Genomic DNA, 16,208 nt, shown 5'->3' with positions numbered 1-16,208 from the left:
TGGACCAATCTCAAGGCGTTACGTCCCTGGGGAATGTTATTTGCAGGGATAGCTTCTCACTTGGAAAATTACAACAAATACAAGTAATCTCAGAAGCCAAGACTAAAAGTCTGATTTCCATGGTGACATAGGGACTGCCCCATAGTTTCAAACAAAGCAGTTTCTAACAAATAATTAGGTTACCCTAAAGAAGGTGTCTATGTGATTTAGGTAAGGATGCCTCAAAGCCTTAGAACAGTTGCCTTTAAAGCTCTCTCATGTTTTTTGTTTTACTTGACATTCTTTTCCTTGCCAACCTTTTTCCTTCAGTGAAAACTTAGCCAAAGAAGCCTTCTCAGATAATGAGTAGAGGTTTTATTCCTGGAGATTTTTGCCATTTTGAGTCATAGCTCACATTAATCATCTTTAGAGATTTTTATAAGGGTTGCCTATCTTAAAATTTTAAAAAATTCTTTGGAAAAAGCAGGTTGGGACCAATTTGGGGCTTATGCCTACAAAGTGAGTTCTGTGGTAAAGGGCTTTATTTGCAAATAAAATATTTTCCACAAGCACTTGTCTAACTAAATCATATAGCACAAAAGTAAAAGGACTTGAATTCACAAAACAATCATTATTTGCAAAGGGAAACCTTTTCAATGTGCCTGTACCTACCCACATCTGCTTTTTTGATCTTGAGGCCAAAAACTCTCTTGAATTAAGTATTTTTCTTTCAGTGCTTATCTCAGAATTGTGAAATGAAATAAATAGGGAAAGTAAACAGCATTATTTTAAAATAATGCAATTTGTATCTACTGTGGTCATGTGTGGTACTCTAATTTATTATTTTGACCTGCAATTTGAAATACTTCATATCCTATATTTTAAAAACTAACATAGAGTTTTCTCCTACGTCTTCAAAAGTGACTGTTGTATTTTCACATTGTCATTAACATTGATTATGCTACCATACTAGTATTCTGCTTTATATATTTTAATTAAATGTTTTATATTTTGTACTTGTATCCTGAGGCAATTTTAACATGAAGGGGACAATTTTATAAATGGGGGGGGCGGGACATATCAAATGAATAGTGTGTTCCCTGCTGCATAGAACATTTAAAAGCCAGAATTCCTGCTTCAAAATGTTTCTAGCCAAAGTAAAATTATAAGGAAAATTAGATGCTCTTAACACATCAGGAGTAAGTTATTTTCTCTTATTTGGCTTGATTTTTGATTTGTTTGATGTAGTCATGAAATCTTTTCTCCTTAAAGATGTGTGTTTTTGCTGAAGAAAGGTATAAGGTTTGTTACATGGTCACTTATAATTATTAAGTAATTGAAGATAATGGAAATGTCTGAAAATTTGGGCTGGCTGTATGATTATGGAACATAAAATATTATATAATCTCTAAAAGGTCATAAAATGACATAAAAAATGTTTCCTGTATGTTACGTGAAAAAGAAATCAATCATAATCAGTATAAACAGAGTAGTCCTTATTTGATTAAGAAAAAATATGTAGAATATGAATAAATAATCCATATAAATATGCATAGAAAACACAGAAAGGCTATTTAGACCAGATTAGCAGTGGATCTCTCTGCATGAACTAGACATGATTTGTAAGATCATAAATCATTAAATCTTAGAGCTCAAGTGCCTTTGAGATCATTTAATTCAGTCATACATTAATTCACTAGATAATTCATTCTTTGGCTATTTAAAGACTTAATTCTCAATTCTTACTCAATTCTCTTTTCTTTTAGCATAACATCCCTAGTTTTTTCAACCTTTCTTTGTGAATTCCTGACTCCTCCCTATCTTGTTAGCATCCTTCTCAAGATGGGTCATCCAGAATACATCCATGTTCCCAGTGTGATCAGCCCAGCCAGCATCCATTGGACTTGTTTGTTCCTTCAATGTCTATCCAACAAAGGCCATAGTTTGTACCAATGTGAAGTTAACTAAAACTTTTTCAGAGAATTTCTACATGAGCAACTATTAAAGGCCATCTTCCCAATTTGAATTCATTCTATTAATTCTTTGAATCCAAAGTAGGATCTCTACAGCTATAATAATATCTGATTCAGCTTCTAGCCTTTCTATTAATCCTTACTAAGCCATATCTCATTTGTTTTATTGTGTATCCATGTCTACAAACTCATTTTGACCTTGACTGTATCCCGCAATATATTGCCTATATTCAGTTTTTTCCCTCCCCATATTGATAAGTAAGCCTTCTCTACCTTTATTCATCTCTGAAAACATCTTTGAGGGCAAGGACTAGAAGTCATATTACCATCTCCAATGTCCCATATCTGCTTTTTCCCAGAGGACTTTATGGTATGGCATTTCATTGGTCACTTCTTTTCACTCATTTACTCCAACTTAGATAAGCAGGACAAACAACCTACCTATAGGCACAGTCAGTGGCTGAGGAGGATTCAACCCTGCATTTTCTACATTGGTGTTCTAGTGCATTTCCCACCACTGAGCTCAGTAGAAAGAATATAAAGGCAAAAAAGTGGAGGCAAAAACTAAAGGGGGGATTGAAATGTAGTAAAATGTAGTAAAAGAATGAAGTAGCTAGTATCAATTAGTGTTTACATATCAGTGACAAACTGAGAGTCTATAAACAGAGTAATGGGTTAGATCTCTTCCTATTTATCTCTGTAAATACCACCCATGTCTGGCTCATTTATTTTGAAGTAGCTTCCAGAAAAATCATGGATGGGGGCAGGGGGAAAACTCCTGGGAGAATGGGTCAGTTGTGAATATCAGAGACTCTAGGCATTATTATTATAACATAGTGGCCTCCCTGGACTTCAGATTACATACCTACAAGGTGAGGAAGTTTAACTCAATTTGGCAACACTCAAGTCTTCCTCTGTTCAATATTTTTGAATACAAAGATAGATTGATGCACCATTAAGGGGCAGTTTACAATTTTTCCTTGCTATGCTGTTCAAGATAATCTATGAAACACATATTTGTTATTTCCAGAGCCTCTCTCTTCCTCGTTGATTTTTTTCATTTATCTCAAATTGACTCCCTGATTTTTTCCCTGCACTTCTCAGACACTGCTATACCCCCACTCAACATGCTCCTTGCTTTCCTGGGGAAATTGCTGCAACCTAACTTAGAGCTATGGGATCTGGAAGCCTCTCTACCTGGATTCACAAGCTACTCAACTGTGAATTCTGCTACTTACTGCCAAGTAATACATTCAATCACTTAATTTCTTACAGCCTCAGTTTATTCATATAAAATGATGATGATGGTTCTCATAAAACTGTTGTGAGGATATGTGAAACCAAGAGCATAGAGTCATAAATGTATTGTCTGCTCAGAAAACACACAAATAGATGTTCATCCAAAAAACTTCACATTTCTCTACTTTCTCATTTCTCTGTATCTTCACCTTCTGGTCTCAAAGGAAGAGGGGTATGTATTCTTTTCCTTATTTTTCCTTTTTTTTTTAAAGATTTTATTTATTAATGAGAGAGAGAGCAAGAGAGAGAGAGAGAGAAATAGAGAGGCAGAGACACAGGCAGAGGGAGAAGCAGGCTCCCTGAGGGGAGCCTGCATGGGACTCGATCCCAGGACTCCGGGATCATGACCTGAGCCAAAGGCAGATGCTCAACCACTAAGCCACCCAGGTGTCATGTATTCTTTTTCTTAGGCTGTCATAGCTCCTTTTGTATCTATGGGCTTAAAACAATAAAGAGGAATTACTTGTTCTTGCAGCAAAGTACAGAGGGAGGACAGACTTCAGCAGCTCAGCAGTGCCATGAAGAACTGAATTCTGTGCTCTCTTCTCTGCCCTTACTGATATCAACCTCACCTTAAGGTTAGGGCTCTTCAGGATTGCAAGATGGCTGCAGTAGTTTTAGGGCCATGTACTTCATTTTGTACATTCCAGCATAGAACAAGAATTGGTTCTAAAACTTCACTCAGAAGAGCATAGAAGCTTCATTTTCAAAAGTCTGAAAAAAAAAATCCCTTTCATATCTCACTGGTCTAAATTGGATGAAATGCCTTTCCTAAACCCATAACTAAGGTTGGGTGATAAGTTCATGTTATTTTAAGCTTGAACCCAATTCTCTATTTCTAGAAATAGGGTGGAGTTTAATTTTCTCCATTGCGTATAGAACGTGGGGTACCCAGGCAGCATTATCCAATTGCACGATTCATACGGATTTCTATTCTGGAACTGTGTTCTACGCTTTTCACATAAAGTACAATGGGAATAGAGCTTCCTGGAGTTTGTCATCTGGTGGGCTTGGACTTGGAAAGAGATACTTGAAATTAAGGGTAGTTACTGCAAGAAAGGGTACTACTAGATACTGGTTAGATCATCACAGTGTGCCTACTTCACCATGTGCCTTTGAGTCCATCTCTTCTTCCTCCCTATGGAACTTTTCCCTGTTACTTTATCTTTGTTCTTAAATTATCAACAGCTCCCTTTTTATTGGGTCACTTACTTATGTTCATTTTTCTTTACTCAAAATAATAAACTAAAAATTAAATATAAATTAAATTTAAATTAAAAAATCAGAGCTTCCCCAAACCTTAGCTTAGCTTCCCTACCACAGTTATTGAAAACACAGTCTCTCTTTATTGCCTCAACTTGGTCATCTTGCTTCTGCCTAACCACTCTACCAAATCTACTCTCTGAGCCATTTCTCTGTAAATGAAACCAAATGTCATTGATGGGCTCCAACTTCTCTGATCACCACACTCTTCCTCCTTGAAATTTTCTCCTCCTTTTCATCAGTTTATCTGATCAAAATTTAGCATGCACCTGCCACATGCCACACACTAGCATAAATTCTAAGAAAACAAACATTAAAAGAGTTCAGCCCTTCCCCTCAAGGAAGCTAATAAAGGCCAGTGGGAAGTCAGCCTGTGAAACAACAGCTGAAAGCCATAGTGGGGGCATGTGAAAGGGTTAAGCATCTAAATCTAGGAGTCGGTGGAACTTCAAAAAGAGATAATTCTTGGACTATTTTTAGAAAAATGTAAGGAGTTTGTCAACTGGAAAATGTCTAAGGCACAGGGAATAGTGTGGTGCAATCAGGGAACTGTAGGTGGCTTGGTATGGCTGGGGGATGGTAGAGAATGTAAGGGAAAGGCAAGAAATAAAGTTGTTCAAGAAGGCTGAAGCCAATTAAAGATTTGGACAATATGACATGGATCATGGGTAGCTGCAGAAAAATTGAGCCGTTTAGCATGATCATATTTATATTTTAGAAAAATCATTTCTGTGAAATGGTGAAGGATGGAATAGGCATACAGGTGTCCAGAAGCTGGTGGACTGGTAAGGAGAGTATTAAAGAATTTGGATAAAGATATTGATGTTTCTGAACTACAGCTATAATGGTAGAATAATGGAAATGAAGGTAGAATAAATAGAAAAGATAAAAATCTACAGCATTTAGTATGGGGTAGGAAGGATGGAACAGTAAAGAATGTCAGACTACATGGGAAGAAAAATTCTATGATGTCAAATATAGCAAAGAGATTAGTCAAGAAAAGACCACTTAGTATATCCCTGGTCTCCTTCTTATTGTATGACCATTTGCCACTCATGTTTGGGCTCTTAGCTCTGCCCCTCAGCAGAGGTGCTTCCCGGTGATATAGCCAGGGCAGACCTCCCTACGTTTTCCCCTTCACAACACCATGTAATCTCATGGGCTTCAACAGTCGCAGCTATGTCATAAGCCCCAAATCTATATATCTGAGTCTGACTTTCTTCCCAAATTCCAATAACAATTTTCAGTTGCTTCCTCAGCATCTCTACTTAGATTTCCATGTATGCACCTTTAGCTAAGTTGAAATCATCATATCCTTTCCAAACTTATTACTTCTCTTTCTCCTAATCTGTTGATGCTGCTGCTGTTCTTCTAGTAGGATAATTTGCTGTCATCTTTGTATCCTTATTAGTCTATTCACCCATCAAATATCGAGCACCTAAAATATATCTTGGATTCTTCCACATGCTGTGGATATAGTGACAACTGAAACAAAGTTTTTGCCTATATAGAGCTTTGTTCTAGTGAGGTAATGTATATTGTATTATATCAGAGAAGTGTAATAATTTAAAATAAAATAGGATAGAGAACATAAGAGTGACAGAGTGCATTCTACATTCAATCAGTTGGTAAGGTCTTTAACTTCACCTTTAATGTCTCTGGCATTTGTCCTTACTCCTCTGATCCCACAGTGTCCAAGTTCTGCCTTCCATGCCCCCTTATTAAACAAATGGCAATAATGTCTCGGTTTAACCCAGTTCATTTGAAAAAATATGGAGAAAGCCATTACCACCTGATGGGCATTAGACTTGATATAGATCCCAAAACAAGCTTAAAAAAAAATTGCAACTCAGACGGAGTGATGAAATAAATACCTCAGCCACTTGAGTACAAAACAAAATTGATAAATTCCACAAAGGTATTACACCCAAATAGCCAGGAAATTCCTGGGGTGGTAGATCCCTTCTGAAGAGGACTCAGTTGAGTTAGCGATACTCAAAATGCCACTTATGGATGGATTGGACGTTTATTGGGTTTGGAGAGGGCAGTTGGGGAGGAAAATGCATTTCAAGTGGAAGACTCTGGATGAGTAAAGGGAAGAAGATGGGGAAGCACAAATGTCCAGATAATAGTGGATGGTGCCATTTGCTGGGAGCCAAGATTACTGGTAGAGGAAGCTGAGGTTAGGAAGATAAACTGGGACCATTCTGTGAAGAGTCTTAAAGGCTGGTCTGATCATTTATACTTAATTCACTAAATGATGAAAATCCATCAGCTTTTTTCTCTTATCTTTGTACAGATATGGCCTCTTCATTTGTTAGTTTATTTATAAAATACCTGCGGGACTATCCTAGAATATTGGTAACTTAGTAAGAAATTATTATACAAGGGATATGTGTTGAAATAGTATCTTATGATAGGAAAGCTAAGCATACCCTGGTATGGCTGTATTTATATCTGAAAATTTATGTTCCTGAGTTTTGAAATATTTCAAGTTTTTCATTATTTTGAAATTAGATAAAAACTACAGTGAGCCAGCTTGTAAATGGCTATTTCTGTTCACTTTAGAGAATGAAAAAAGATTCTCTCCTAGGGACTCTGTCAAAATTCTTTGAATTGGCAGAGTCTATGAAACATAAGAAACATGAAAAACGAATTTTAGTAGAATATTTCCAGACCTTAATGAATGTCTGAATGAAAATACATTGTTTCTTCCAAAAATTTGTAGATAATTATCTATTTCTAGAATGGGACATTAATTTCTAAAGAGGTGCTAATTTGTTTTTCTAAACGAAAGACTGAATTATTTAATTTACAAATGGAAATTCCACTTAAAGGACTTTCAAAGGCAAATAAACCAGTTGAAGTTTTCAAATATAGAATTACATGTGTTGTACTGATGACTTGTCCTAACAACCAGCTTTCTGGTTTAGCTTTTGAATTATTCTATACATCGACAAATATATTTAAAGTACAGATTTGATAATGGGTATGGTACTAATATTCTAGACGAGTAGATTTGAAACCCAATACAATTTCAAAATTGGCCAACTTTACCAAGGAAACATGAAGAAAGGTTTCCATGGTTTCAGAGAATCAATAGTGCCCTCTAAAGGAAATCTATGGGAGGTACATTCAATATCAAGGTTTATTTCAGCATGCATTCTGCCAAAGTATTACTTAATTGTAATTCGCAAAATGGATTCGAGATTATAAAAAGAGTGTGGGCTGGCCCTCCTCACAAGAATCATAGGTATTTTCCCATACAAGTTTCCAACTGGTAGAGCAAACAGATCATCCTTGAGCCCTAGCTGCTTCTGCTTACTATGAACAATTGTCACCATCCTTGTGGAAAGTTTCTTGAAAGGGAATGATTTCCGAATTGAGGGTTGGACATCCTGGATTCTGAGAGATGGGAAATTGAGAAAGGGATCCAGGTTGATGTCTTGGGAAAATGTGCTACATCGAGGGAAATATCTGTAGACTTGAGTGTTGAGTAGGCCTTGTCAACTCTTTGCTCAGGGCCAACTAAGAAATCCTATATATTGGCAAAATGACAACATCAGCTATTTAGAAGCAGAAAGGAGAGTAGTTTGGCTGAAACATATGAAAATTAAAAGAAAAAGATGATATGGAACACTTGTCCATTTTTATTTATCAATCTAATTTTGTAGTTTATTACATTTCACTATCCATTTTACATGATATACAGAGAATTATTCACAAATTGCTTGATAATGTTAAACACTGGGCATTATTATTATTGTATTATTATCACTAGTATTAGTGATAGTGATAGTATTAGGAGTGGAATGAATCTTAAAGATTAATATCTCTTTAGAGATACAAAAAGTCAATAAGTATGGATGAATGTTAATCCCAGATAAAAGGTAACGTAGCAGAGTTATTGTCATAATAAAATAGTTGAGAATGAAGTTTAAAATATTTTATTACCAAAGCTAGACATATAGAACACCATGTATGTTTTTAATACCCTTTGTTCAGAGTCAGGTCCAGTTCTATCAGTCAATAAAGATCACAGGTTAGGTTAGCACTTAGCACTTACAACTGTAGCATGCATGCCAGCTTGCTCTGCATATTCAAATATAACACCTCTCCTAAGCCTCACATTAACCTTGTGAGGTCAGCAGGGTGATCATTATAATAAAGCAAGAAAAAAACTTAATGGAACTGAGTAGGATTATGTAGGAAAATTAATTTTCCAATATCCTTTTTTTTCTGATTGATTGGAATATTAAAACACTTGAAGAGATACGAGGTTAAATATTGAAGGGAAAAAAATCTGCTAAGATGATACATCAGCCATAGCAAAGATATTCCCCACCTTTTGGGACAATCCAGGTTAACTGGCACTTTTCACCAGAGACAGCTGTGGTTAATAGAGCAAAGTGATAATACTGCACCATCTTAATTAGATGTGACACATTAGTCTGAGGAAATCTGAGAATTATGGCAAATAGAGTCATTCTTAGCAGGTTCCTCAAACTACCACCAAAGCTAAAGGTGCATCATCAGAGCAGCAGATATGCAGGAGCTGCTGGAAGCCGTTGGCTCAGTTATACCACTACATGGACTTTCAGGCCTCCTAGGACATATTTTGAGCTTCACAGTCTAGAGTTAAAAGAGTTTACATGTTCATTTAGATTTCCCTTCTGAACAGTTCTTAGAAAAAAAAAGATCCAGGAAAGTATAGATTCCTTTAAATCTCCAGGGCAGGAGTTTAACACAAAAAATCCCTCCTCCTCTGATTTTTTTCTGCTTAGGTAAGAAGCTATTTTAAAGTAAGTGCCAAAGACATACTTTTCAGTGTTTTCTCAGCACTACAGCATGGCTCAGTAACTGGCTGGGCAGGAATCATAGCACTCGTGTGTCTGGTTGCCCTATCTCAGCATGGAGTGGGAAATGTTCTGTGTTTCAGAATTCTCTTCTGGAACCAAGGCCCCTCGTGGGGGAAAATGGCTCTTGAAGAGTTTGCTGCTCATAGGAGCTTCTGAATGGAGGAGTGAGAAAGTTTCTAGCCTGGGCAACATAAATACAGCCTGGGTACAACTGAAGGTCAGAAGCATCTACCTTCAGTGGCCTTGGCTGCTGAACAGAAATGGTGGTTTCTGTATTATGCACTAAACTCTGTCTGAGGCCAAAGCCTGTGACCCTGGGGAGGATGCTATTGAGTTCCTAATGACCCCATAACCACTGAGTCTTCTAACTTTCACAAGCCAGCTCCATTTGTCCTGTTAACCCTACAAGGTAGGCAGGACAAGTATCATTATCCCCATCTTGCTGCTTGGGAGAAATTAAATGATTGGGCCTGACTGTCTATACTCTGCTAGCTAACAACCCTTGGCTCCCTCCCCGTAAGCCAATGCTCTTTGCTTTATATCATTTATCCACTCTCCCTTTGGTCCTGTGCCATATGTCAACAAGGCAATCTGATAAAATAACTAACACCAAAAAGAGATCAGAGGTACTTCCTTTTGGTCTCTCTCCTCTAAGATCATTCTGGAGATATCTTAAAATGTTCACTGTCTTGGTTAGAATTTTTGGCTAGAAAGGACAGAATTTTCTCATGGCTTTTAGGGGTGATGAAAACTGTGAGTAAATGTGTATCCTTTAAAGTGTCTCATATAGGATGTTCAGGAGCATACCCATGGATCTTTCGGTTGTTCAAAAAAAAAAAAAAAAACTGGTCAAGATGATAGGATTCTGCTTTGTGCGAGGTCAGGAGTACTGGGAGACAGGGCTTGGGTACTATACCCATTAAGTAAAGGAACTTGACCTGTGTGTATGAAAACTCTGCCAGGACATAATAGTCATTCAAATTGTAGAATCATTCAGGATGTTTCTTTTAAACAATAGGGCAATTATTCTTGCAAATTTTATTTCTGTTTCCCCTGGATTTGAGAATTGTTTTGGTGACCAGAACAACTGGAACAGTTTTGGGAACAGGTTTAAAGTGCTATGAGATAGGACAAGGAAAGAAGAACTGGCAGGAGTCAATAGGATTGTTTACCTAAGTGAGCCTTGGTCCAGAATATTCATGAGCAGCAGAATTGCTTAGTGGCCTTCTGACAAAGAGAAAGAAAATAAATACTGAGGATTGTTTCTGAAGTCTTACCTATTACAGGGTCAATCACTGAAGGCATTTGATCTCCATTAGACTTGTCTAGCCAGCAGTCCAAGATTCTACCAATCAGGAAACCACGGTTTTTCTGAGCTCCAAAACTAGAAAGCTAAAAATGACATCCCCCATACTTGTTCATACCCAGGGTTCTGGAAGCAATGAGGTGGAAGCTTTCTTCCCTCAACCTGGGGCATTTTTTCTGCTGGCAACCAAGCCTATGGAGTATATAGTCTCTAGCTGCTATAGAGGCAGCAGGAACCAGAGTCTGGGCTCCAGTCCCAGCAATTGCAGTGATGGTAGCTTTCTGATCTTGGCTTTTACTTCTCTGAATCAGAGCTGTATTTAGGCATCCTTGAAGTCAGGTGGCCTCCTGATTACCTCAGAAGAAGTAGGAGTGTTCTGGGAGTCTGCTCCTGAAGCCCCATCAAAAACCTGCTCCTCCAGTTCTGATTTCATAAGCACTTTATTCCTGGTATTAAATCCTTTTTTTTTTCTTATTTTTTTAAATCCTTTTTTTTTTTTAAAAAACATCTAGTATAGTTTCTGTCTTATGCACTGAACTCTTGTCTGATACAGAGTACCACAAAAGATTAAAAAAAAAAAAAAAAGACCTACAGTAGACATGTCCTGCTGACATTTAATTTCAGTAATGAAGGAGTAAAATCTGGGCAAAGACATTAGCAAGAGGAGGGCATTTGAATTAAAATAATGGTTCGTCTCTGTAACACTGAATACCAAGAGAATTAGAGTGGTATCAAGTTTAGGAAATGAGGCATGCTCCTCTAAAAGATTCATAATACATAATTGTGCGGTACAGGTTCTGAGAAGCTTGTAATAGGGAAGCATGCTTAATTTTGTTCACCTTCATATTTCCCAAACTCAGAAAGATAGCCATTATTTGGGGAATGCTAGTTTACTTCAATTTGAGAGGGAAAATACTAAGTCCTAATAACTATTCTTAAAGTAACCTAGTTCTTATAATACCTTACTAAGGAAATATATGAGACACCAAAAAAAAAAAAAAATCAAAATTTGAAAAGCAGAGGCAGAAAAGTCAACAAGCAGTAAAACCAATAAAATTGTTAATGTCTAAGTAATTGTTAATATGGTTATTAAACTTAATATTCATATGAGGCAAAAGTCTTGAAAGGGAAGATAAAGTAAAATAATAACAATTAATTTAAGAGCCTATAACGTTTCAACAAAAAACTAAGAAGTGGAAAAGAAGGAATGAAAAAAGTATGCTAATTTTTATATTCTACACTGAGGAAGGTCTAAAGGTTTAGATTTATTCTTGACACTGATAGAAAAATTTGGGAAATAAATGAAAGAATGAGTACATACATACATGTTTAATTTTAAAGTAACATCGGGCAGCCCGGGTGGCTCAGTGGTTTAGCACCACTTTGGGCCCAGGGCCTGATCCTGGAGACCCGGGATGGAGTCCGATGTCAGGCTCCCTGCACGGAGCCTGCTTCTCCCTCTGCCTGTGTCTCTCCTTCTCTCTCTCACTCTGTCTCATGAATAAATAAATAAAATCTTTAAAAAAAAATTAAAATAACATAAAAGTATCAAGATTAGCAGCTTTCAAATTAACAGAGAGAAAGATAAAAACTTAAGCAAAAAATCAAGAAATCCTATTATTAGAGGACAAATGTAAAAAAAAAACCCAGTAGTAATAACTATAAGTGTAAAAAGCTAAAACACTGTACTGGCTTTTTAAAAAATCCAACAATATGTTCTTTATAAGCAATCTATGAAAAACATTATATGGAAAGCATAAAAGAAACCGAGGGACAGACAAAGATGTAATGAGAAATTCAAATTAAAGCAAAGTAGGAGGTCTTGATACCAATACCAAAATGAAATTTAAGTTAGAAGGTAGTTGGAGATAACTGGGTGATGGACATAAAGGAGGGCATGTGATGTAATGAGCACTGGGTATTATACAAGATTGATGAATCACTGACCTCCACCTCTGAAACCAATATTACATTATATGTTAATTAATTGAATTTAAATAAGATTTACATTATAAAAAGGAGATTTTAATGATGCAAAAAATTACACACTAATGTCAAAGGAGAAAGAAACCATTTTTTCCTTCTCTGAGTGCCTGCCTCCCTTGAAATAGAAACTCCCCAACCTCTCAGAATTAAGTCCCAAGCCTCCAGATGTGCATCCCTTACAGCTCTCTTATGTTCCTTCCACAGAGATGACACTGGATCAGCAAAATCAGTAAAGGATCATTGTGCATTCGTCGTCTCCTCTCTTTGGCATGCTCTCTTAGAGCCACCTACTTTAAGTGAGTTCCATATGGAAACCTCCCTGAAACATAGAATGCCGTTAATGTGTGACTTCAGAGAAATTCAGTCTTCCCCATCCAAGCCACTAGAATTAACAGTAAAACAGTGTGCTTGCTATTCAGACATGATTTCATAATACAATCCCTAGGATGCTCTTCTAACCCCATTGTTGTCCCTACCCCCGCTACTTAGAAAGTTTGGGGCTACTGCCTTTTCCTATCCTAGCTACCCCGCTTATAACTAAATAAAGTGAGTAAGTTGTCAATTTTGGCTAGAAATCTAAACTTAATCCTCCAATGCAATTTAGCATGCAATGAAGCTAATATTTCATTCCAATCTGATTTCTGAATATCTTCTCAATAGTTTATAAACTGGAAAGGAGAGAGCTGTGGGTAATTACACCCTCCAAACCTCCAAAATGGAGGCCATTAACTTTAATGAAAATACATTAAAGCAATATATAAGAAGAAATTGACAAAAACCACATTCCAAAAGGGAGACTTAAACATTCTCTTTTAATTCTTAGAACAAAAGAACAGGGGCAGCCTGGGTGGCTCAGTGGTTTAGCGCTGCCTTCAGCCCAGGGCCTGATCCTGGAGACCACAGATTGAGTCCCACGTCAAGCTCCCCGCATGGAGCCTGCATCTCTCTCTGCCTGCATCTCTGCCTCTGTGTGTGTGTGTGTGTTTCTCATTAATAAATATTTTTTAAAAAAACTTAAAAAAAAGAACAAAGAGATAGGAGATGGAGAATTTGAACAAATAAGAGTTTAATGAAAAGATACACTGAAATTTGTGCTCTACGAGAGAATAAGCCTTCTTTTCATATATTCATGGAAAAAAATCCACAAAATTTGATTATATATTAAGCTTCATGTAGAACCTCAATAAAAATTTAAAAACTGACAATTCTAGGGCACCTGGGTGGCTCAGTCAGTTAAGTGTCTGACTCTTGACTTCAGCTCAGGTCATGATCTCAGTGTCATGAGATTGAGCCCCACCTCAGGCTCCTCACTGGGTGTGGAGCTGGCTTAGAATTCTCTTGGTCCTTCTCCCTCTGCCCCTCCCTGGCTTGCATTTGTTCACACATATGCAGGTGCTCTCTCTCTCTAGGAAAAAGAAAAGTGACAATTCTACCTGCCATATTCTCTGACTATAAAAATAAAACTGGAAATAACAATACAAAGCAACAGTAAGATAAAACTTAAAATAGATTAAAGATATTTTAAAAAAGATATTAAATAATCCTAACTTTCTAGTCAAAGACATAAAAATCAGTTTCAGAAAGTTAAATTATATCAGATGCCTCTTTTGTACCTCATATCCTACTTGGTCTCACCTCTGATTCCATCTGCATTTGTAGCTAATATTTCCAAACAGATTTCAACTTATTTTGTGCACAAAGCAGTGTATCTCATGGTTGAGGCATTCTCAGTACTCATGGATTCTCTATCAGGAGGTAGGGGAGGGGGACGCTTGGGTAGCTCAGTGGTCGAGCATCTGCCTTCATCTCAGAGTGTGATCCCACAGTCTGGGGATTGAGTCTCACATGGAGCTCCCTGCATGGAGCCTGCTTCTCCCTCTGCCTGTGTCTCTGCTTCTCTCTCTTTCTGTGTCTCTCATGAATAAATAAATAAAATCTAAAAAAAAAAAAAAAAAAGGAAGTAGGGGAGGTTAAGGCCCTCAACCAATGGAGATGGGAGTCAATGGAGAAATAAGAAATACTTCTTCCTTTTGTCCCTTAAGGATACAATGCTCTGACATATTTAGTATAGTCCTTAGAATATCCTTATGGGATCAAAGACCACTCATTAAGGATCATCAACTTATGTTGATGTACCTATGAATTAGATTTCCCTCCTTTCCCTAATTCAGTTTCCCTGGTCTCTCATTCCCATTTCCTGGTATCACTTCTCAAATAAACTCCTTGTACATAAGCTCTTATAAGTCAAGCATGGTCCTGGAAAGCTCGCCTTGGGATGGTATCTGGAACCCAATTCACCAATCAGATGGCAATGAGAACCCCACTGTGTTGAAATGAACTTCACTTAACTGAGAGATGATTAGAAACATCACCACAAAAGGATGCCTATGAGTGCCGAATACATTTAACTACAGAATTAAGAGTAAAGCAAAGGTCTAATAGGGTATCAGAACAGAGTAAAAATGTTTTATGTCCTGATATTATGAGAATTATAAAACCAATAAAACATGGGAATAAAAAGGAGAAATAGGAGCTATAGTAAGTATATTAGTTTCTTCAGCTGTAATAGTTTGGATTTAAAAGATATCATTTAAAGCTGACAATCCAAGAAGGAGAAATATAATGATATTTAACAATATAAAGAGTAAGAAGTAATATTATCAACTAAAATCTGTTGGTGAAGAGAGGTAAGGGGAAAGAAACATGCTAATTTTTAATTCTGCTGAATAGAGAATTAATAGGTACTCTTCAAAGTAGTAGAGGACTAAGGGTATTAGATACTAGAAAAAAATCTTAAACCTTTCTTAGTATCAAAAAAATACACATAGGCATATGCATGTGCAAAGAAAACTAACCACTTAGTCAAAGAAATTTTAAAAACTGCTAAAACAGGGTAAAATTCTAAAATTTAGAAGGCAAAGAATATCAAGAAAAACTGAAAAACATGAGATGTGTCATGAAGAGGCCTAGTACCACTAGATATGCCACTAGATATATTTATTTTATAGTTTCAAAAATTAAAACAGTGTAATATTAGCCCATAAGTAGGCAACAAAAAAACCACAATAGAATTTTCAGAAATAAGTCTAAATGCATATTACATATATATATATATATATAATTCATATATATGTAACACATAATTTCATATGTAATAAAGGTGGAATTCCAAATGAAAGCTTAAAGATGGACCTTTAATAGTGTTAGGACAATTGGATAGCCATTTGGAAAAAATTAAGTTGAGATTGTATCTCACAGTATAAACAAGTATAAATTCTACAGAAAATGAAACTAAAAGAATTGTTACAATGAAATAAAGGAGAATGCTTTTATAGCCCTCTACTGATTCAAAATAAGTGACTGCTAAATTCTGCATAAAAATAAACTATATTGGGATCCCTGGGTGGCGCAGCAGTTTAGCGCCTGCCTTTGGCCCAGAGCGCGATCCTGGAGACCTGGGATCGAATCCCACGTCGGGCTCCCGGTGCATGGAGCCTGCTTCTCCCTCTGCCTGTGTCTCTGCCTCTCTCTCTCTCTCTCTCT

The 16,208-nt window shown here is 36.8% G+C and overlaps 1 long non-coding RNA gene across 1 annotated transcript in view; it reads left to right on the top strand.

Annotated features, from left to right (window-relative positions):
• Positions 1-12,867: 12,867 nt before the first annotated feature.
• The window catches only part of LOC140636733 (uncharacterized), a 34,954-nt gene continuing 31,613 nt past the window's right edge, over positions 12,868-16,208 (top strand). Inside the window, exon 1 of the long non-coding RNA XR_012033948.1 lies at positions 12,868-12,961. This is a non-coding gene — a long non-coding RNA (uncharacterized lncRNA). The remainder of the gene's footprint in view (positions 12,962-16,208) is intronic.

Source organism: Canis lupus, chromosome 7 (genome assembly GCF_048164855.1).
Source record: "Canis lupus baileyi chromosome 7, mCanLup2.hap1, whole genome shotgun sequence".
Lineage (NCBI taxonomy): Eukaryota > Metazoa > Chordata > Mammalia > Carnivora > Canidae > Canis > Canis lupus.
Note: the sequence above shows the minus strand (reverse complement) of the source record. Positions and strands in the feature narration are given on the sequence as shown.